This window comes from Capsicum annuum, chromosome 5 (assembly GCF_002878395.1).
Source record: "Capsicum annuum cultivar UCD-10X-F1 chromosome 5, UCD10Xv1.1, whole genome shotgun sequence".
Lineage (NCBI taxonomy): Eukaryota > Viridiplantae > Streptophyta > Magnoliopsida > Solanales > Solanaceae > Capsicum > Capsicum annuum.
Window position 1 is genome coordinate 193,480,034 of NC_061115.1, and position 10,435 is coordinate 193,490,468.

Genomic DNA, 10,435 nt, shown 5'->3' on the forward strand with positions numbered 1-10,435 from the left:
TATTTCTGTAAATACATATGCAGATATATATGTATGTTTTTTTACCGTAAATACATATGCAAATTTGTATGTCTATTTATTTTGTACATTTTTTTAATATGTATATATGATAGAGATATTTGTATTTTAAAAATAAAAGATAGAGATAGAAGAGTAAAAAAAAAGAAAACAAAAAAAGAAAAAAATAAATAAATAAACGAAAAAGGAAAAAAAGAAGAGAAGTAGAAGAGAGAAAATAAAGTGAAAAGAAAAAAATGAAAAAGAAAAAGAAATTAAAATTAAAAAAAGATAAAAAAATTAAAAAAACTAACAAGAAAAAAATAGTTAATTATATAAGAGAATGCTATTTTGAAAAATTAACGATCATAGAAATAATAATCTTCATATTTGTGTTTGATTGGGAAAAGGAATCTAATAATTTAAATAAGAGTAATTTATGAGAATTTAATTAGATGGATAATTATTTCTTATTTAACTCAACTAATTTGAGTAAAACAAGGGCAGTAAATCTTATTGTATATGTATTTGTATAGCAATAGTTTACTTAAATATAAAATACAATTTGCTATTTTTCGTAATTATGGAGCTGCTGCTATAAAAGTTACAATTAAGGCTCTATAGTTGCTATTTCTGAAATTTTCCCTTATTTGTAGCCCAAATTAATGGACTAACCCAATAAATATTGGACCTTATTTAAATCCATGTGTTTGAACTTAAATAATTAATTTAATTATATTAATCCGCAATATTTATTTAGGACTAATATATTTTGAATTTCATATAATCCGAATTTTGTACGAATTTAAATTTAATAAAATTTCATCGCCCACAATATGTTCTACTTCATAATTAGATGGCTTTGGTACTTGGATTTTAGATTCAAGTGCCACTTAACCACATGACCCCATACAAACACCTACTTCACAATATACAACCTCTCTCTATACCATATCTCATCACTCTACCAAATGTGTACAAAGTAAAAGTTATATCTATTAGATTATTTCAATTAAGATATGATATCACTTTACATAATGTTCTTCTTGTACCATCCTTGCATTTCAACTTAATTTGTATTCACAAATTGCTTGTTCAACTTTAGTGTCATGCCATTCTTATAATTTCTACTTGTTTTTTACAGGGCCTTCTCTGAAAAGGCCTCTGGAAATTGATAAAGCTACAAATGGATAATTTTTCTTACATTTAGAACCTGTCATTGCCTTATCTGTCAATTCTAGTGTTGTCTCATCTTGTCCAGTTCCTCATGTTGTAGAAAACTTATGTAGGTTACCAGTTTATAGTTCTGATTCTATAGTTTTTTATTATTTTCTTACTTTCCATTATAATTCTTCTTTTTTTTAAAACAATTCCTATTGTAATCCTGATGTTTCTACACCTAATGTTTCTGATAATAAATTAGATATTGTCTGGTATTAAAGGTTGGGATATTTACCTTTTCGTAGAATGAAGTTTATTTTCAATTTACCTTATACAATTTCTTCAAAACAACCTTTTTTATGGTATGTCTGTCTCGTGGCTAGACAACAAAGATTGTCCTTCCCTCTAAGCTCTATCAAATCAATTTTACCTTTTCAATTCGTATATGTTGATATGTGGGTCCCTATAACAGTAAAACTTACAACAATTATAGCTATTTCATTACTTTGATTAATGATTTTACTAGAATTACTTGGACACATCTCCTCTCATGCAAAAATAATGCATTAACTGTTCTAAAAGATTTTGTTTCCATGGTCAAGACTTATTTCAATCATGTTATTCAACCTTTTAGGACAAAAAATGCTTTAGAACTAGGGGTTAGTATTACTTGCCAACAATTCTTTAATGAACATTTGATTCTACATCAAACAACTGTTGCCTCTACCCCTCAAGTCCTCAACAAAATGGGGTGGTTCGGAAAAAACATAAATATCTATTAGAAGTGTCTCGATCTCTTCTATTTCAGTCTAATCTCCCTAAGAAATATTGGGGAGGATATGTCTTAACTACTACTTACCTCATTAATAGACTACTTTCTACAACTTTGCATAATATTTCACCTCTTGAAAGATTGAATTTCCATCGTCCCTCTTACACACATCTAAAATCTTTTGGTTGCTTATTTTTTGTATCTTCTACTAAACCCGGGAGAGACAAACTTGGGTCTAGATCCATTTTTGTAGTTTTCTAGACCATGTGGTAAAAAAGTTTACAGGTTGTTGGACCTTACTTCTCATTCTACTTTCTATTCTAGAGATGTTATATTTCATAAATACATTTTTCCTTATCGCAATTTTGTTGTTCCCTCCCTTAATCATGTTCCTCAAACCCCTTTCAGTGACATTGTTACTCTATCTATTTTTTCTATACCCAAATCTTCTTCTACTGTTTCCCCTTATTCATCTACAATTCCTGTATCCCACTCCACTGAACCAATACCCTTTGTTTCTTCTATTTCTGCTCATTTCTTTAATACAGTTTCTCCTCCTAATCCCTTTCCAACAACTTTTGTTCGAATTCCTGCTAGGAGATCATCCAGTCCTACTCATAAACCTCTCATCTTGCTGATTATATATGCACCCCTGCTACTATTCATCCACTTGCATCATCCATTGTTGTACACATACAGTAGCCTTAATTTTGTCAATGGGTTATTTCAAATCCTGCTTTGTAGGAGTCTATGTTGTAGGAATTCCAGGCTCTTGAAGCCAATCAGACATGGGATATTGTCCATCTTCAACCTCATAAAAAGGCTACTCCTTGTAAGTGGGTTTACAAGATTAAACAAAGGTTTGATGGTTCCATTAAAAGATACAAAGCTAGGTTTGTCATAAAGAGGGGGGGGGGGGGGGACTAAAAAAGAGGGTATAGATTATAATGAAACTCTTTCTCCAATTATGAAATTTACCACTATTAAATGCCTCCTCACTTTAGCTGTTAAGAGAGTTTGGACTGTTTTTCAACTTGATCTTAGTAATTCTTTTCTTCATGGTAATCTCCATGAAGAGGTTTACAAAAAAATCCCTCTTGGTTTTCGGGTTTCTTCCTCTTCTTCCTTTACAGCACCACTAGTTTGTAGACTTAAGAAATCACATTATGGCCTGAAATAGGCTTCTAGATAGTGGTTTACTCGATTGTCTGAGGCTCCCATCTCTAAAGGGTTTTCTTCTAGCAAAACTAGTTACTCTTTGCTTACAAAGGGTTCTTCAGACTCTCTTATTGTGGTGGCTATTTATGTGGATGATATAATATTGGCTGGGGCAAACCTTGTAGAGTTGAACAATTTGAAAGTGTTTTTAGATGACTAATTTCGTATTAAGGATTTAAGGTGTGTCCACTATTTTTTGTCCTGGAGATTGATTGAGTTCCTGAAGGTTTTATTGTTAGTGAGTGCAAATATACTACAAATCTTTTGCATGAGTTTCAGTGCCATAATTACATCCCTATTTTTTCACCCTTTAACTCTACTGTCAAATTGTTAGTGGACATGCAAGCCCCGTCCCCTGATGCTAGCCTTTATCGGCGTCACATTGGGAAACTGGATTATTTTCAACATACTTGTCCTGATATCTCTTTTTTAGTGTAACATCTTAGTCAGTTTTTGAATCATCCCCAAGTTCCTCATATGATGGTTGCTATTCATTTTCTTGTGTTATCTCCTTAATGCTCTTGATAAAGGTCAAAAAGGATCTATTATACGTAGCTTCACCTTATGAACTCGTGATCTTCTGCCACATAGCAACAACTTTACCAGTTACTCTAGGGCCCAGGCTCCCTTTTAACAACAACAACAACAATGTGCAGTGGTATGAGTAGAGTCTGCATAGAATAGAATGTATGCAAAATCTTACCTCTACCTTTGTTGGGTAGGGAGGTTGTTTTCAATAGAAACTTGACTCAAAGACGGAGTATATGAAAATCATTATATGAACAATAATTACTAACCTCCATTTTTTTATCAATACGATATTCATACATTTTCCACTGAGATTTTACTTTTTTTCTTCATAAAAATCAAGTGTCTTTTTGTATCCAATAATTTGGCTATTTTTTGTAATTTTTGCATCAACACCAGTAGCTTTCCAAAATTCTTTGTTGTCTTCCACTCTTCTATCCGGTCTACATGTTTTGTACTTTCGTTTCCTTTATGTGAAGAAGTACCAATTGTTTCCTCTCTTCAGCCTTATTTTCCGCCGTTGTTGAAGACATAATTAAGTAAATAAAAGCGTAATACATCTAACAAATTATAAGCAAACAATAATAATAGCATATTCAGTATAATCTCTCAAGTGAAGTCTGAAGAGGGTGTTGTGTACTCAAACCTTATATCTATCTTGTAAAGATAGAGTGGCCATTTATGATACACCCTCAGCTAAAGTAAAAAATGAGATAACATATCACCCTGAATAATAAAATATTCAGTGTAATCTCACAGGTGAAGTTTGAGGAGGGCGTTGTGTATGCAGACCTTACCCGTACCTAGTGAGGATAGAGAGGCTATTACCAATAAACCCTGGCTCAATTAAAATAAGACAACATATCACATGTATAATTCAAGTAGAGGTCTTGGATTTTATTATAACATACATAAAAGTGGTCTTTGTTAATACAAATGTAGAATTTTGTTCTAGAATCTGTAACAAGAGCTCGAGCTCCATATTGAATAATAGATCTAGTGTTTCGACAGTCTAATTTTATTTTAGGTAAAAACTCATCTACATTCACTACTAAAAAAAAGGGGAAAACTGACCAAGAAAACCGATCACATGTGGTCGGTTTTCCCCAATTTCCGATCACAAAATCGACCAAAATTTATGGTCGGTAAAGTAGTGATAGTTTTTTAAAAACCAACCACAAGTGGTCGGTTTTTTTAAAAATATATATATATTTTTAAAATTCATTATTATTTTATTAAAATTGAAAAAAATAATTTTAGGAAAAAAAACCCGACCACAAGTGGTCAGATTTTTATTAAATTAATTAATTAATTTTAATATTAAACCAACCACAAGTGGTCGGTTTTATACTAAATTTAATTAATTAATTTAATAAAAATCGACTACCTGTGGTCGGTGTTATATTAAATTTAATTAATTAATTTAATAAAAATCGACTACCTGTGGTCGATTTTCTGAAAAAAAAAATCAAAAACCGACCACAAAGTGGTCGGTTCTGGAAAATTAAAAATAAAATAAAAATCAAAACCCAAATACAGCATGCAACAACAACAATCCAATACAGCAACAAAAACCAAAAACCATATGTAAATACTTTCAAAATTGTACAACACATACAAAATGTCCAACAAAATTTAGTATGAAAAAACCACAACAATAGTTTCAAACAACAAAATGTCTAAATTCAAAGTAGAACACATACAAAAAAAAAAAACTAAAAGTCATCATCATCGAATTCATCCTCGTCTTCCATATCATCATCCGTGCTGAAATCATCCAGGGAGCCTAGACCTTTTACAGCCCGAACTGCATCCCCAGTACACGGACGAATAACCCCCGCAGTCTGAATGAAAGAGCTGAACTGCTGCTGCAGTATCTTGGTTTATGATGTTGTTACCTTCTCCATCTTTTTCTGCCTCTCTCTCTGCTCAGCAAACCTCTCTCTCTGTTCAGCAAGCTCTTCAGTGAGTTGAGAAACCATATTTAGTAGTATTTCAATGGTTTCTCTATCAACTGAAGAGCTAGAGTATGCAACACCGAATGAACACCTAATATTATTGCCAAAAAATTTTGTATGGTATCCGTAGAAATGACCTCTATTTGCAGGACCCACAACTTTTGTCCATAATTCCTCCTGCACATGCTGTGGTATTGGGTCACCCTGACTTTCAGGAGGCTGACTACTACGATACTCACCAACAAGACGCGTATATTCGTCCTATATTCAAAGTAAAGTTAATACTAAAAGTAAAAAAATATCAAAGTAGTTATAATTGAATAATAACAACTTTGAGAAAAAGATTCATAAATTCAAAATTTGTTTCTTATGTGGACAGTTTTTGCACGAGCTTCAACCCAGACATCTTCATCAGTCGGGTTCTTTTTCTTTTTTAGATGAGTCTGCTCGAATAGTTCATCAGTTGGTATTTCCCTACCCTGTTCTTTTCCCTGCATATGAGAAAATTATCAATGTTCAAATAATAAAAAAATTTAAATAGAAACAAACAATTAAAACTGTAAAAGTTACATACCATTTTTTCCTTCACAACAAGAGAACTTCTGGCACCCACAGTATGTAGGGAGCCACCCTTGGATGATGCCAGGACTTTCTTTCCTTTTTCCCTCAACAATTGGTATTCTGTGCTGTTCCAATGGCGAAGATACAGTTGCCATGTGGGTTTAAGAATCCACTTATGTTTTACCAATTTCTTTCGGGAATAATCCAAGAGATCGTTAAATCTGGCTCTACATCTTATGAAAAAGTTCCTCTTTATAAGAAATGCATTTGCAGCATCTCACCAGTAAAATTTCTACAAAAAAATATAATATTTAATCTTTTGTTCTAAGAAAGTATTAATAAGTAGTTAATAAGTTAAATCCTTACCTTAAATTCTTCAAACATTCTATCCTTGTTAAGTTCTGGAACCTTTTGCCAGCTGGTCCAGTAGCCGTTGAAGTGCCGAGTAATGCATATTCGCGCTTTTTTCCCAACTCCAACATCCGGCCTAAACCTACAACACAAGATGAAGCAGTAATTTCATCGGGCATAATAATATAGTAATGAAAAAAAGAGTAACGTTATTATATTTAGAAATCTTATCCTCTCGCAACTGGAACAAGATAAATCCTCCCAGAACCATCTCTGTCTCCTGGCTGCCTAGTAAGTGATGGTGGATGCACTGGCATGGGTGGATCTGAAGCACTAGATGAAGTGCCTCCAAGCTGAAGATCCGACAACCCAATAGATCCCAGCAGAATCACTATGCGAAGTTCTGTGACTGCTGCAGGAGGGTATCGATGACGGTAGATGTCTAGAGGGGCCAACGGCTGTCCGATAGTATTCTGCTAGCGGTGGCACGATCATAGGAGCAGAATGAGTCAGTGTAGACCCATGTAGTATTCCCACATGCATAGGAGTAGGTATCAAATCCTCGAATAACCTAGAATATAAGGGTCGTGCTATCGCGTCAACAAACCGACCCTCAGATATATGAATACATGTAGGTCATTTATAAGCCGGAGGTTGTCTGCTCTTTTTTGGTTTCGTAGTATCAACTTTTCCCTTACCCTTGTCACCTCTGCCTGACATCTAAATTAAGTTAAGGTAACAAGTAGTTAGTTCCTACAAAATGAATATATAAGAAAACATTCCAAGTAAGTAATTTCAAGTTACTAATTCACATTTCAAATCTCTCTAATACAACACGAGATATCGACAAGAATATTTTTATTACTATACAAATCATGGAAAAGTAGAAACAACAAACTTAAATAGTATATTACATATCAATCTTAAATAAGAAACATAAAGGTAAATATATAGTACAAAGAATAAAGACATCAATACATAATAAATACAACCTACACAACTAATCATCCTCTTCTGAAGACTCTCCAATAAACCATTCACCCTCTTCGGAGGTTTTCTCATCTCCTACCCACTCAGCCTCTTCTTCCGCAATATTAACTTCTTCAAATATATTTTCTGGGTGATTCAAACCATCTACTAATTCAACGTCCACTAACTGGTGATCAATCTGCATTTCATTTTGATACGCAGTCTCCAGCACATTCTCAACTTCCACCCGGCCTATAGACTTTGTTTTGATTACAACCCACCAATCAGACTTGTCATTGCGCAACGGATAAGGAGCATAATACACTTGTTTAGCATTTTGCTCTAGAACAAATAGATCATAAATAGGATACGACCTATTGTGCTTTACTTCAATGATGTTATACTTCCTATGTACTCTTGTGCCTCTTGTGCTTGGATCAAACCACTTACATCGAAAGATGATAATTTTTTTTATTGGAAAACCAGCATACTCCAGTTCTAAGATATCGTGTATGATGCCAAAGTAATCAACATCATCATCACCCTTAACCCAATAAAACTATTGTTTGTTTTCCTTGTTCTTGAGTGTTGTTCGATGAAAAATTTAAACCATTTACTTTGTATTGGGACATTGCATTAGCTTCAACTGGACCCAAAGAAATATCTCTCAAGAGCTGATCGTATGCGGCTGTATTTGGTGAGTGGTGTACCTAAAAATATTATACACATATATATTTTAGTTGAGAAATGTGTAAATGTTTAAACTTTGTAGAAATATTAATACACTTACAAACCTCATTTTTAAACTATGTTGCAAAGGATGCATACACTTGATTTTTGTGGAATTGAGTCTTAAATGAACTGAACATCCAACATGGGAAACACAATTAGTTTCTGTAAAGGAATGAGTAAACAAATAAGATATGTTAAAATTTTAATCTCCTAACTTCAGAAAAGGCTCAATTTCCGGGCAATTTAGCATGACATACAAAGTTGCTAATTTGCGCTCCGGGGGAGTGAGCCGGCGAGGTATGGTCTTTTTAGCCTTACAACCAGATTGATTGAAAATTGATATCAGATGCAAATGAGGCACATTCACATCATCCTGATGAAGATTCGATTGGTTTCTTGAATAAGCAATTCATCACGAAAGTAGTATGAACAAAATTGAGAAGTTTCTCTTGCAAGATATGCCTCAACTATAAAGTCTTCCACCCTATGTTTGTTTTTGGGACCCCTTTTCAATTTTTCAATTGCCCTATACAATCTTAAGGTTAGATATTTACTATATTTAAAAAAGATATGTATGAATTTAAATATGTTGTAAATGCTTACCATTCGAATGGATACATCCACCTAGTTTGAACTGGACCGCCTAGCCGAGCTTTGTGAACAAGGTGAATGGAAAGATGTTCCATCACATCGAAGAATGCTGGCGGAAAAATCTTCTCCAGCTTGTTGGTGATAACAACAATATTACTTTTCATTCGCCCCAAATTTTCTTCTTTTAATGTGGTGGCACATAAGTCTTTTAAGAACAAACTGATCTCTGCTATTGGTTTCCATATGTTTTTAGATAAACCAATAAAAGCAATTGGAAGTAATTGTTCCATAAAAACATGACAATCATGGCTTTTCATTCCATGCAAAAATCCTTGTGCCATATCAACCCTCTTTCCCAAATTTGAGGCATATTCATCGGGCATCTTCAAACTTTGAACCCACTCACATATTTGATGCTTTTGGTCCAACTTGAATGTAAAACTACCCTTGGGCTTAAGAATATTGCCATTGGACCCCTGATGTAAGTGTAATTCTCTATGGTTTCAATATTCTGGTAAGTCAAGTCTGGCCTTAGGATTATCCTTTGTTTTGCCGGTGACATCCATAACTGTGTTGAACAAGTCGTCAAAATAGTTCTTCTCAGTATGCATGACATCAACATTATGTGTAAGTAAATTATCTAGCCAATGTTCTAACTCCCAAAATATACTTTGCTTAGTCCAGTTATGCGAAATGCCATATCCATCAAGCCTGTAAAATCGTTCCTCGCTGACTTTCTACAAATCCTGAACTATTTCCCAGATGTCATGACCAGACAGCCTTGGAGGCGGATCATCATGTTCCCTTCTATTCCTTTTGAATGCATTATTGAGACTCCTAAAGTCATGATCAGGTGGCAAGAAACAACGATAACAATTAAACCATAAATTTTTCATGCCATCTGTCAATGTGAAAGATTTAGTTTTTCCATGTAGTATGGACAAGCCAGCTTTCCAGCAGTCATCCACCCAGACAATATTCCATAAGCAGAATAATCATTAACAGTCCACATTAGATATGCACGCAGATTGAAATTCTGTTAAGAGAAATGTCCCAAGTTTCAACCCCTCATGCCATAAAATTTGAAGTTCATCAATCAAAAGTTGCAAGTAGACATCTATTCTGCTTTTTGGCTTACGCGGGCCAGGAATACCACAATTCAGAAATATATAGGGACTAGTCATCAACATTTCAGGAAGAAAATTATAAGGAGTGATAAATATAGGCCAACATAAATATGGCATACCACCAACTGAAAAAGGAGAGAACCTATCCGCACATAATCCTAGTCGAGTATTTCGTGGCTCAGCTGCAAAATCTGGATAAGTTGCATTAAAATGCTTCCAAGACTCTCCATCAGATGGATGACACATAACACCAGTGGGCCTTCTATTTTAACTGTTCCATCTCATACGAGGAGCTGAGTTGTTTGAAGCATACAACCTCTTCAACCTTGGTATAAGAGGTAAATAATGCATCTCTTTAATAGCAATTTGATTTCCAGGAAAACCACGCTTATATCGAGAGTGCTGATAAAACTTACAGAACTCTAGGTTAGCATCTTCCTTAAAGTATAACATGCAATCATTTTAATAAC